We start from the raw sequence: 13,839 nt of genomic DNA on the forward strand, positions 1-13,839 counted from the left end.
GGGCATGAGCACACCGAGGGGGACAGGGGTGTATCCAGACACAGTAACCCACTAAAGTCCCACGTGCCAGCCCTCAAGAGCACGGCTACACTAAGCATAATGAGCAGGGCCCCCAACAGCTTCAAGCCACGGGGACCACCAAAGGACCATAAATTGTGCACGGACACAGGCTCCGGATCACTAAGTGACATCGGTGGGACCGGTAATTGGACGGGCTCGTGGCAGCTGTACACAGAGACTTTGGTTTACCAACAGCGCGTGTGTTTCCTTTATAAAACTAATCCAGCACCACGACTACCCATAGTGAGTACCCTGGTCCCCTGCACCTTGCTCTACCAAATAACTACCAACACCCTGAGCTCGGGTCCTTCCCTACCTGCAGAGGGACTGACATCTTGCTGCTTAATACCATCTGCCCCGGTACTCTTTCAGCAGCGGCAGTACTCCCATTACTGCAACCCGCAGGTGGTGTCACGAACTTATCCCCTGTAAATATCCCCTTTATACGGATCAAAGTGTCCGCCAAGCCGGGTCCGGACCCTCTCGAGCCACGATCCCGTATCCGAGCAGCCTGACTAACACCGGGGCAGTACATTTCCTTAATGTCAGTTGGGCTGTATAGTTTGTCAGTGATTGGACTCTAGCCATGGGTTCCATTTGGTGAGGTACTTGGTTTGAATATTATTTTTATGCCATAGTAGTGTGCCGCCCCTGCGTTAGCAGCCTGCCGCTGGACGGATCCGGATCCGCGGTGGTTCGAGGCGGTCTCCGGACCCGGGGGTCGGGGTTTGGCGGCCATTCGGAATTAAAGGGGGTTTATTTACAAGGGATAGTATGGACAGTTCGTGATGCCACCCGTGGTGCGTGGTAAGATGGAGTACCACCGCTGCGGTTGGGAGTACCCAGTAGCGATGGTGCGGGCACCCAGATGTTTAACCCCTCCACGGGTAGGGGGGATGCCCCGGGAGTCGGTGTTGGTGACAGGGGGTGCCGTGGGGCAGTAAGGGTCACTTGTACTCACTCAGTCCAATAACACTGACACCGACAACTGTGGTAAACCAAAGCTCTTGACACCGCTGCCGCCTGGAGGGCGCACGCCTGGATCCCGTGCCCGTTGGTGTTGCCTGTTAGCCTGTGACCTCTTCCTTGGGAAATGTTCTTCTACTTGGTCCCTGTAGCATAAGACTAGTCGGGTCCCACTCACCAGTGTGGTTAACTGGGTGAGCTTGCTCTTAGGGTTCACGCTTGGGATTTTATGGACTATGTAGTGGGAAAGTCCTATCCCCCTCAATGCGCTAGTACCCCTATTTTGGAGCGGGTGGAGAATGGATCTTGAAGGCTCCGTCCTCATCGGGTAAATTGCCAGGACGCCTGAAGCTCCTTCCTGACCTAGGGTCCACGTACCCCGTCGTGCCCTGGCCCCTGCCCGGTGATGGCACAAGGCCACCGGCTGTCCTCCTCGACAGTCCGTGCCCCTTGTCACGATCCCCTGCGACTGGGGTCCAGCTCCTACCAGGCCCAGACCAACGTCTGCCACCTAGTAGTCTCAAGGAGCCCAGCTCCTGACCTCTCCTCTCGAGAGTCACACTTCACACTCACTGACTCCTGCCACTCCTGACCTCCCCTTAACCAACCCCCCAAAGTGGGCGACCCTATTCCCTTCAGGTCAGCCACGTGTGTGTGTGGTGGGTGCGGTGCAGAGTGTTCCTAGGATTTTGATTAGCTTGTTCTTGGCAACACCAAAGGTCTGGGACCCGTAACAAAGGAGTAGATGGATACTGTACAGGAGGGCAGATTACACAATACTCTGTGACGACCTGATAGGCCAGGGCGTCACTGTAGTACTGTAAAGTTTTATGTAGAATTAGTTTCTACGTAACTTATTATTATTATTAGGAGCTTTTTCATTTTTCTATTTGGATGCCATGAGATTAGTGGAATATGTATTACTATGAGCCTAAAATGTTTAGGTATCGCTTCAATGTATAAGAGAAGAACTAATTCTGGAGTTAAGGGTACTTTACACACTGCAACATCGCTAGCGATCTTTCGAGGTCGCACATAGGTCATTTTACGCATGTGCGATCTCGAAACATCGCACTTGCGATCTAGAATTTCACATCGCTAACGAGATCGCTAGTGATGTTGCAGTGTGTAAAGTACCCTTTAGACTTATATCTAGCTGTGTAATGGACCTTATAAATGATTGAATGTCTCTCCAGAATTTCTTAATTTTTGGACACGACCAAAATATGTGAGTTATGTTGCCTGAATTTCCACAGTTCCCGCAGTTAATTAATTAAATGCAATTTATGGGGTGTGTAATACCAGCGGGTTATTATCTTATAATTGGTTTCTATAAGAGCAACGCAAGGTATATTTTTCATGAACATGAGAATAAAGGGAGAAAACAACCAACATAATATGTTTGAAAAATACACATCCAAACATGTCCTCTATAGTAAAGCATCAAAATCTTTATTGTACAAAAGATTTAAAAATCACACTAAGAGGAGAACAATAAATAGATAATATACACAATAATATCACAGGTGAAAAGTAAGAATTCCAGAAGACATCATCTGTCAGTGGTCTACATATGGGTGCATCCTTATTCACTGCCAAGGTATCCCAAAGGTGTGTGCTAAACTAATCACACAGGGTCCACTATGCAAAAAGATCAAATCATATGGAGAATATAGTGCTAGATTTCCCATGGCCAATCAATATAATATAGCAGGTATACCAGTCAAAATGAGTAACTAGTAAATGAGCACAACACATGACATCACAGGGTTAATATTGCTTACCCATAGTAAACACACCAGACAGATGAGTAATGCGCCCCAATGCGTTTCGTGGTCTTCCTCGGGGGGCTGCGACATGGTGTAGAATAGAAGAGTGGTTTTTCAAGGTCCATAGTGTCTGATGGCCGCCAATGATCCGGTACGGCCACATGGGGGGCGGGATCCAACCCGGAGTCTACGTCATCGGGCAATTTCCGGAAATGACGCAGGCATTACAGTGTTGTCACACTATGCCCCATCCCTTTTAGGAAGCTGTCATTCAAAGACTCAGAGGGATGCCACCGCGCATGTGCACCCCGGGCGTGGCCATCTTGGAAATGGGCAGATGTATGGGCAAAATTGTGTATAAGGTAAAATCAAGATGTGCTACATTGAGAATTGGAATTCATAACAATCGAGATACAGAAACATGCACAGTATGATTATGGGCCATAATTATAACCCTCAACATCCCGAGATCCATGTGGTGCATTATACAAGCACTACATAAGTTCAGGGCTTATGTAGATACAAAATTCATATGTATATGTGCAACATTTATCAATATATCAAGCAGTATCTATAGTAATAAGGGGTAAAGGGCCTAGAGTCTCTATTCAAACATAATATGCAAAGATATGGAGGCATAACATGTACATTCAGTACTCAATACACCCAAACAGATAGATGTACCCATACGTAATGCATGAGTACATATAACCACAACCAATGTGTTGCACGTCCCCGGATGTTGGCCACCAAACCACGCCATAACAAATGGGAAAAAAAGAAAAAAACATATATAATAATAATAATAATCTTAGAACCCCTTTTAAGATCCCACAGTACATACTGTATTTAAAGGGATAAACAGGAAAGGTCCGTGCCGACAACCTACGACAGCAGCAAAGCATCACAGTCAATATAATACAGTTTTGAACCCACCACAATTATATATATGCAAAAAATGTTCAATAAGTATCATGAAGATCAAATTTCTCAATGCACAAAATATGACAGGTATTTCATATATAAAGCTTCAAACAAGCTCCTTTGGAAGCCCAATGTGCAAGGCGAACTGCATTTACAGAAGGCCCAAAGTTCAAAAACCATCCGCCGTTGTTCAAATATCAAATCTCTCCTGTTCATGGAATCAGATGTAAACTAACAATTAAAAAAACACATAAACACACCATTAAAATCTGAAAAGGGAGGACTAGGATGATATAGGAATGCATTCTAGACCCAATTCATAGAAAGGGTGAAAAGGAAAGTTCTTCATTAAGACCATACGGTGACATGGTCCCTAATGTCACAATCCAATGGCATTCAAGTCTCGCCAAGGCCTGTTTATAGTTGCCACCTCTCGCCCTCAGTTTAAGTTTGTCGATTCCGCTCACCCTCCGTGAGGATGGATCACAGTCATGATAGATTTTGAACTGTTGGGGAATGGTTTTCAAGGTCTTGAGATCAAACACCTCCACCTATTTCTCACGTTCTCGCACCCGAATACAGAACTGTCTAGAGGTCAGCCCTATATGTCAGTCCACAGCCACATCTGGCTGAGTATATCACTTATTCGGTGCTACATGAAATATAGTGTCTGATCTCGAAATCCCTTTGGCCATCCGCGGACACAAAAGATCTTGCCCTTTCAATGTTGCGACATGCCAAGCATGACCCGCACGGGAAACATCCCCACCTATGTGTCCCAATATCAAATTGGAGAGAGGTTCGGCAAACATAATGGCTACGCACCAAATGATCCCTCAGATTTTTACTTTTATGTGCCGTTAACAATGGATGTTCTGGTAGTTTATTTCTAAATGAGGGTTCAGTCTGTAAAACCGACCAGTGCTTACCAGTATTTTTCTAATCTCATCCCATTGGATGTTATATGTAGAGATAAACCTGATGGTAGTATCAGTTTGTCTATTCCTCCTACCATTAGAAGGAAGCTGATTCCTGGGAGTGGCTTTAGCCCTAAGATATCCTCTCTTGATGTTACTAGAACTATACCCTCTACTCTTAAGGCGGTCCCTCAAGTCCAAAGACTGCTGTTCGAAGGATTAGTCAGAAGAGCAAACCCTCCAAAGTCGCAGAAATTGTCCTGTTGGGACCGCCCTAATTGTAGAGGGTAAATGGGCTGAGGTAGTATGAAGTAGGCTATTCACAGATGTCTCTTTTCTAAAGATGTTGGTTTGGAATGTGACGCCCCTGCACTAGTCAGGGTGTCATAGGGAACTGCACTCCTGTCCTTATAGTGCAGAGCCCACCCTCCTTGGTTCAAGGTGCCACCTAATGATATTGCTAACATCAGCATGCAAATCCCAGTCATACACACACCAATGAGTAAGTCCAGAATCGGAAGTTCCCAGAGGGCCACACAGATGTGAGTGGTGGGTGAAAACCGAGGGGGCGTAACGGCATGTAGCAGTGGAAGAGAAACAGGGACGCCAGGACTCTGCGATAATGTTCCTGGACACCGAGAGGCAAAATGTCTGTGCCAGCAGAGCAGGAACCAAGCCGTCCTGTACCAGGGACCGCTGCCTGGCTGGAGCGAGAACTAGCCCGGTTCTGTGTCCGGGTGCGAGTACAGTCCCTGCAACAAGTGGTGGTATGTGTGACGGGGTGTACAGCAGAGCAAGGAGAGACAACAGGCCGAGGATGATCCAACAGGTTTACTAACAGGAATACAGGAACAGCACACGACAAGTCCAAATAAAACAGATTCGGGGCACCTCCCGATAATCCAAAATGCCAGATCACGACGTAATAGTCCTTTTCAGAGTCCCAGAAATCCCACACAATCCACTGAACGGCGAGATCTGTCCGCAGAATCAGATCTCGCTCCCTTCCTCTTCAAAGCTCAGCTCCCAACTGCACTTAGAAACAGGAGTGTATTGTCTGAGCTCGTGGGCCCGCCCCTCAAGGGTAGGGGTCTATGCAATGGTTGGGCCCACTAGAAGATTCTAGAAGGTTGGCTCCGAGATGTCTACAGGTTTGTGTAGTTCCACTGCTTACGAAACAATGGGAAGTTCCCCTGGCTGTGTGGACAAGAGATAATTGCATTATGGGCCCAGAGACACAGGAGATGGGGGGAAGGTATGGTTACTTACATCCCAAGACATTTCAAAGTGTTCAGTAAGTACAACCAAAGGAAAGTTACATCATATCCTGACATAGTATTACAGTAAATACAGTGAGAAGGTAAAATACATCACATGGCATCTTATACAAAAAATATGGGATGGAGAAAAGCACATACATCATGACAATCCCTTTCCCTCCCAACTTGTGTACGTAGTAGGGACCTCTACAGGTCGCTGGTTAAGTACACGCAGGCATGGCTGACAGGACTCAAGGCTCCTCTTGCCTGGACAGTCCATCTGCATTTTGGTGTTGGCTGCCTCTTCTATACTGTATGGTAAAGTTATAGGGCTGCAGAGCCAGGCTCCATCGTAATAAGCGTCCATTGTCCCCAGAGACTCTGTTCAGCCAGGTGAGGGGATTGTGATCAGTAACCACAGTGAATTCTCGCTCATACAGATACGGCCTTAGTTTCCTAAGGGCCCACACTACAGCCAGACATTCTTTTTCAACAGTTGCATAGGCCACTTCTCGGTCCAGCAGTTTCCGGCTGAGATAGGCGATGGGGTGTTCGTCCCCAGCTGCATTCACCTGGCTGAGGACAGCTCCCAGTCCATAAGCAGAGGCGTCCGTTTGCACAATGAATCTCCTCTTGTAGTCTCGAGCAGCCAGGACAGGATCGGAGATCAAAGCGTCCTTCAGCCGGTTAAAAGCCTCATCACAGGCTGGAGTCCAGATCACCAGCCGGGGCATTGTTTTCCTGGTCAGGTCGGTAAGAGGCTTGGCCACAGTGCTGAAATGAGAAACAAATTTTCGTTAATAACTGGCAGTGCCCAGAAAAGCCATAAAACTTGTTTCTTAGTTTGGGGTACAGGCCAGTCTCTAATAGCCTGGATTTTGGCAGGCTCAGGATGGAACTTCCCTCCTCCCACTCTATGCCCTAGGTACTGGACTTCACCCATCCCCAGTTGGCATTTATCGGGTCGAATGTTTAGGCCGGCTGCAAGAATCAGGTCCAGAATAACGGCTACTTGATGCAGATGTTCCTCCCATGTGTGGCTGAAGACGGCGATATCATCCAAGTAGGCACAAGCAAAGTCATCACATCCCTGGAGGATCTGGTCCACCATTCTCTGGAAGGTGGCCGGGGCATTTTTCATTCCAAAAGGCATGCTTAGAAATTCATACAGACCAAAGGGGGTTATAAAATCGGACCGTTCTCTCCCTTCCTCCATTAGAGGGATCTGCCAGTATCCCTTACTGAGATCCAAGGTAGTGACATATCGGGACCCAGCCAGTCGGTCTAGAAGTTCGTCAATACGAGGCATTGGGTAAGGATCACTGACGGTATGGTCGTTTAGTTGCCGATAGTCCACACAAAATCGAGTACTCCCATCCTTCTTGGGTACTAACACCACAGGGAAGGCCCAAGGGCTATGGGAGGCCTGGATTACCCCAAGCTGTAACATCTCCTCCAGTTCGTGCTGCATGGTGTTTCGAACTGATTCAGGTACCCGGTAAGGAGCCTGTTGTATGGGACGGATGCCCTGAGTGTCCACAGGATGTTGGGTGACGGTGGTTCGACCTGGTTGGGATGAGAAAGCAGCCCGTCTCTGTTGAAGCACTTCCAGCATATGGATTTTCTGTAAGGAATCCAGGTGATCTCCCAGGGGAACTTGTTCCACAGTGGATGGGGCTCTCGCTGCTTCCACGAGATCAGGTAGAGAGTCCTCATCCTCTTGACCATCTTCTGAAGCCAACCGACAGCTTGCTAACATTGTAATGTTCCGGTCATGGTACTCCTTAATCGTATTCACATGGACAGTCTTTTGCCTTAGCCCCTGATCATCTAAAGCAAGAAGGTAATTGGTATCATTCAGTTTTCTGAGAACCCGGAAGGGACCCTCCCATGTGGTCTGCAGTTTATTCTGCCGATGGGGAACAATCATTAAGACTTGTTGTCCTTCTACAAACTCCCGATAGCGTGCTTTACGGTCATACCATGTCTTCTGTCTGGTTTGATCCATACGCAAATGACTCTGGGCAAAACTAGCAAGTTGGGCCAGGGTTTCTCGCAGCTTTAGGACATAAGGGACAACAGGGACTCCTGTATCTTCAACTTGCTCCTCCCAGTATACCTTGAGCAGGGTTAAGGGTCCTCGGACCTTTCTTCCATAGAGTAGTTCAAAGGGGGAGAACCCAGTGGACTCCTGGGGAACTTCCCGATAGGCAAACAAGAGATGGGGTAGGTACTTCTCCCAGTCTGAATCTCGGTCCGTGAAGGCCCTCAGCATATTCTTCAGAGTGCCATTGAATCATTCACAAAGTCCATTTGTTTGGGGATGATACGGGGTCGTTCAGATTGCTCGTACTCCACAGGTGCGCCACAGACACTGGACCAACTCTGACATGAACTGGGAGCCTTGGTCCGACAAGATCTCACTGGGGAATCCTACTCTGGTAAAAATAATAACCAAGGCCTCGGCCACCTTGGCTGCAGAAATACCTGACAAGGGCACGGCTTCTGGATATCGGGTGGCATAGTCCACAACAGTGAGAATGTACTGCTTTCCAGATTTACTTGGTTTAGCCAGAGGTCCAATGATATCAACAGCTACTCTTTGAAAGGGTTCTTCTATTATAGGGAGCGGTTGCAGGGGTGCCTTTGGGTGATCCCCGGGTCACCCTCTACGCTGACATATGTCACAAGTTCGGCAGAAATGCGCCACTGCTTGGGAAATCCCAGGCCAATAAAAAGTTTGAGTCAATCGTCTCTCGGTGTGGGTTTTGCCTTGATGGCCAGCAGTAGGAATGTCATGAGCCAGGTGTAATAGGGGAATTCTGTACTTCTGAGGAACAATCAGCTGTTTGCTATAAGTCCAGGGCTTATCTAGGGAGTCGGCATTGGCAACCTGATACAGAAGTCCATTTTCTCTGATAATTCTTTCTCCGTTCTCCCCTAGCTGCCCTATTTCCGCTCGAGCTCTAAAACTAGCAAGGGTGGGGTCAGTCTCTACTTCTTGTCTAAACTGAACTTTATCCCAATTAACATTCATATTATCCCCTCAAGAAGAATCACTCACCGGCTGTAATGGCAGTTCTGGTGGCCTCATTTCCATGGATGGGTTGTACACGTCCACACGGGCTGCTCTCTTGGCTTGACTTCTGGTTACCGCACCGACAAAGTGGCAATGAAGATTCACCACATCATTTCCTAGAAGAACATCTGCAGGGTGGCCGCTCATCACACCGACCACACATTGTTTGGCCCCAAAGCCATAATCCAGGGTCACACTCGCTCTTGGAATATAACTCTGGGTACCTCCTGCCAGTTCTATGGCAATTCTTGGTCCCTTTTGAATTGCTTCTGGTTGAATTACTCGGGCATCGGCTATGGTGAGGAAAGCCCCAGTGTCACGGAAGCCAACAACTTTTTGGCCATCCAGCACGACCTCCTGTAGATGTTTGTGCTGAAGATCAGAAGAACAGGTGGCTGGAGTTCGCACCCCATAGACTCCAGGTAGGGGAGCCAGGATATCAGAGTCACTTGGCAAGTCATAAGGCACAGAATCCAGCTCTTCTCCTGGCGAAGGTGTCTGTAGATAATGAACAGGCAAAGGCGGTCTGTAGCTGTTCTGCCTCCGAACACCTGGACATTGGAATTGCATGTGCCCAGGCTGCCCACATCCATAACATCTGCGCTCTGGGATTCTTCCTCCATGTCGTATTCCCAAAGGTGGAGCAGGAGTAATGCGAGGCACAGTCACATGAAGGTCCCCATGAGTTGACGGTCTAGGGTGATGGTGAACATTGGGGCCAGAAGGACCAGGGGCCGCCAGCGTTGGGGGGCTGGTGTATTTTTTCTCACTGAGTAGTAGTTTTTTCCACTGAGGCTTGATGGTGAGAGCCTCATCAGCTAGAGCTGCAGCTTCCTCCACAGTGGCTGGTCTTCTTTCACGCACCCATTCCCGGATCTCAGCGGGGCACTTGAAGTAAAACTACTCTTTTAGGAGGACCTGGAGGACGGTCTCCAAGGTTAAGGCCTCCTCTGCCTCCAGCCAACGATGCCACAGATGTTTGAGTTTGTGGGCATACATCTTGAAAGACACTTCCTTATCACATGCTAAAGTACGGAACTGAGTCCTGTAAGTGTCTGGCGTTACAGCATAATTTTCTAGAATAGTCTGTTTAATATCCGCATACTCACAGTTCCACCGAGGGTCCATAGCTCTATAGGCTGCGGCAGCTCCACCCTCTAAGAGCCCAACCAGATGCCGGACGCGCTCCCTTTCTGGGACTTCCATTAATCGACACTGATGCTCAAAGTCCTGGAAGAAGCCCTCAATGTCACCAGCAGCCTCATTAAACTGCTTGAAGTCTTTGCGGGACACTCTGGGAAGTTCCCTCATGGTGGGTGCTGGGGTTACAGTCTGTCTGGAACCTCTAGCGGCTTCCACAGCGAGCTGCTTATCCAGCAATGCCATCTCCTCCATCCTGCGCTCCTTCTCTTCTCGTACCACACAACCCAGTGACTTTTTTGGGTATTCACCTCCGGCTGCCGTCTTTCTTCCGTTTGCTGGGAGGATCCTTCCTCAGCGTCATTTTGCGAGCAAACTCCTTCCAACGCCTCAATCAGCTGCTCCTTGGAGAGTCCCTTGTAGCTGACTCCCAGTTCACGGGCCTTTGTTTGTAGGTTCACCGCAGTCCAGTTCTTGTACTCTGAGGTTCTGGTTCCAGCTGTTGATGGGCCGTTGTCCTCCATTCCTTCTGCTCTGATCCCACCGCTGCCAACCAGGGTGTACAGCAGAGCAAGGAGAGACAACAGGCCGAGGATGATCCAACAGGTTTACTAACAGGAATACAGGAACAGCACACGACAAGTCCAAATAAAACAGATTCGGGGCACCTCCCGATAATCCAAAGTGCCAGATCACGACGTAATAGTCCTTTTCAGAGTCCCAGAAATCCCACACAATCCACTGGATAGCGAGATCTGTCCGCAGAATCAGATCTCGCTCCCTTCCTCTTCAAAGCTCAGCTCCCAACTGCACTTAGAAACAGGAGTGTATTGTCTGAGCTCGTGGGCCCGCCCCTCAAGGGTAGGGGTCTATGCAATGGTTGGGCCCCCTAGAAGATTCTAGAAGGTTGGCTCCGAGATGTCTACAGGTTTGTGTAGTTGGCGTTATCCACTGCTTACGAAACAATGGGAAGTTCCCCTGGCTGTGTGGACAAGAGATAATTGCATTATGGGCCCAGAGACACAGGAGATGGGGGAAAGGTATGGTTACATACATCCCAAGACATTTCAAAGTGTTCAGTAAGTACAACCAAAGGAAAGTTACATCACATCCTGTCATAGTATTACAGCAAATACAGTGAGAAGGTAAAATACATCACATGGCATCTTATACAAAAAATATGGGATGGAGAAAAGCACATACATCATGACAGTATGGAGAATGGTGGCAGTGGTGTGGGCCCATGAGAACCAGGCCATACACGCGGAGCAGCGTCGGGAGATGGGAACACAGACCCCCTTAATCTCACTGACCTGCCCGGAGCTGGAACCTGTCTTCAATCTGGTTGTGGAACACCAACCAGCCCGGCTCCCTGAAGCTGCCGCACTGCCGACCACACCGCCTCCACTCCCGCTTGTGAACCCGACTCCCGGAATGTGCTGCGGTTGTTCCTGGAATGCTGACCCTGGAGGGCTGAGTGAACCTCAAGACCCTATGCAGCAGTGGTAGCTGAACATGGATAGCTACCAGCAAGTTAAGCGGGCTTTACACACTGCGATATCGGTCCCGATATCGCTAGTGTGGGTACCCGCCCCCATCTGTTGCGCGACACGGGCAAATCGCTGCCCGTGCCGCACAACATCACCCAGACCCGTCACATATACTTACCTGCCCGGCGACGTCGCTGTGACCGGCGAACCGCCTCCTTTCTAAGGGGGCGGTCCGTGCGGCGTCACAGCGACGTCACTGAGCGGCCGCCCAATAGCAGCGGAGGGGCGGAGCTGAGCGGGACGTAACATCCGCCCACCTTCTTCCTTCCGCATAGCGGCCGGGAGGCAGGTAAGGAGAGCTTCCTTGTTCCTGCGGCGTCACACGGAGCGATGTGTGCTGCCGCAGGAACGAGGAACAACCTCGTTACTGCTGCAGTAACGATTTTTGAGAATGGACCCCCATGTCACCGATGAGCGATTTTGCACGTTTTTGCAACGATGAAAAATCGCTCATCGGTGTCACACGCAACGGCATCGCTAATGCGGCCGGATGTGCGTCACCAATTCCGTGACCCCAACGAGTTCGCATTAGCGATGTCGTAGCGTGTAAAGCCCCCTTTAGTTAAAGGTTTGAAAAAAAAAAAAAAATGACTGTGTGGACTGTCACTTTTGTTGAACGTCCTCGTGTTCTGTGGAGGAGGCCATCTGGACCCCAACCGTGAGTTCCCTGCTCCCTGCCTTCCAACCTCCCAAACCTACATCCCATGACTCCCCCACCATAACCGAGCCCCGGGGTATCCCCCCTACCCGTGGAGGGTCACAACACCTGGCTGCCCCACTCCATTATCCCCAGGTACTCCCAACTGCAGCGGTGGTACTCCTATTTACCACATACCACGGGTGGCGTCACAAACTCTATAAAATCTCTTGTAAATAACCCCCCTTCATTTGAGTGGCTGCACGACCCCCGGGTCCGGAGACCCTCGAGCCACTGAGAACCCGGATCCGAGCAGCTCGGCTGCTGGCATGGGGGCGGCACAGGAGTGACCTATCAGGCATAATTGTCACATTAATGTCCAGGAAGTCTATTTCTTCAGGACTCCATTTATAGGTGAGTCTGATATTTAAATCATTGCAATTAAGGGTTGTTAAAAAATTCTGCAGTACAAGGTCGGTTCTTCTCCAGATAATGAAGATGTCATCAATGAAGCGTAACCAGCACTGTGCCTGGGCAGCGGCATGGGCGCTGTCACCAAAAACCTCCCTCTCCAAAAATCGAGAAAGAGGTTAGCGCATGGCGGAGTGCACGCCGCACCCATCGCAGTGCCGCGCTCCTGGAGGTAGAACCGATCCTTGAACAAAAAGAAGTTGTGAGTTAATATAAACTCTAACAACTCCAAGATCAAATTTTGCATCTGAGCATCCCGATTGCTCATATGAAGGAAAAATCTTGTGGCAGCCAAAGATTATGTGATATAGGAAAAAACGATACACAGATAGGAAAAATAGATTTAGGGAAGGCAAGGCCATACTAACTAGATACAAAGGAAAGGAAAGGAAACTGATTGTGGTCAGTACAAAAATCCTGCAGAAAAATACCAATTTCCTGATAGTAAAATGGCGCTTGAGGACCTCACCCCCACTATATCAGGTGTTGTTGTAAATAATGGGAGAGACAAAATACCAAAAAGAACACAAAAATACAAAAGTGGAAATAATCAAGTTAGACAGGGAGAAACTCCCTTTTCTTGCACAAGAGCTAGCAAAGGGGGAACTCCCATGCTTACCACACTAGAGAAACAAAACTTCAACTGCAAGAAAACAGATACAAAACAAAACAAAGAAAAACAAACACCCTAAGGTGTAAACCAGGAAGCAAGAAAAAACCTAACAAACTGTTCTGCATAAGTCTTGCACAGGGAAACAGGGAAAGACATAACTCCAAGCCAGGTACAGAGACTGAGGAAAATTCAATTATAATCGGCGCCAGCAAGGCAAAAAAGTGCTCTCCTATATACACCAGGCTTGCCTGCAATAGGACTTCCCTAATTCCCAATTAACGCCGACACCTGTCTGAATCACAGGCTCAGACTCCGCTCCACTACCATTCCTAGCCACCAGAGGGAGCTCCAAAAGAGCACCCACATAGACGACATTCACAACAGTACTTACTTGAGGCGGGGTCACCGAACCCTCACTAGAACCACCAGGTCTGTCAAGATGGGCATGATGGAA

This window comes from Anomaloglossus baeobatrachus, chromosome 5 (assembly GCF_048569485.1).
Source record: "Anomaloglossus baeobatrachus isolate aAnoBae1 chromosome 5, aAnoBae1.hap1, whole genome shotgun sequence".
Lineage (NCBI taxonomy): Eukaryota > Metazoa > Chordata > Amphibia > Anura > Aromobatidae > Anomaloglossus > Anomaloglossus baeobatrachus.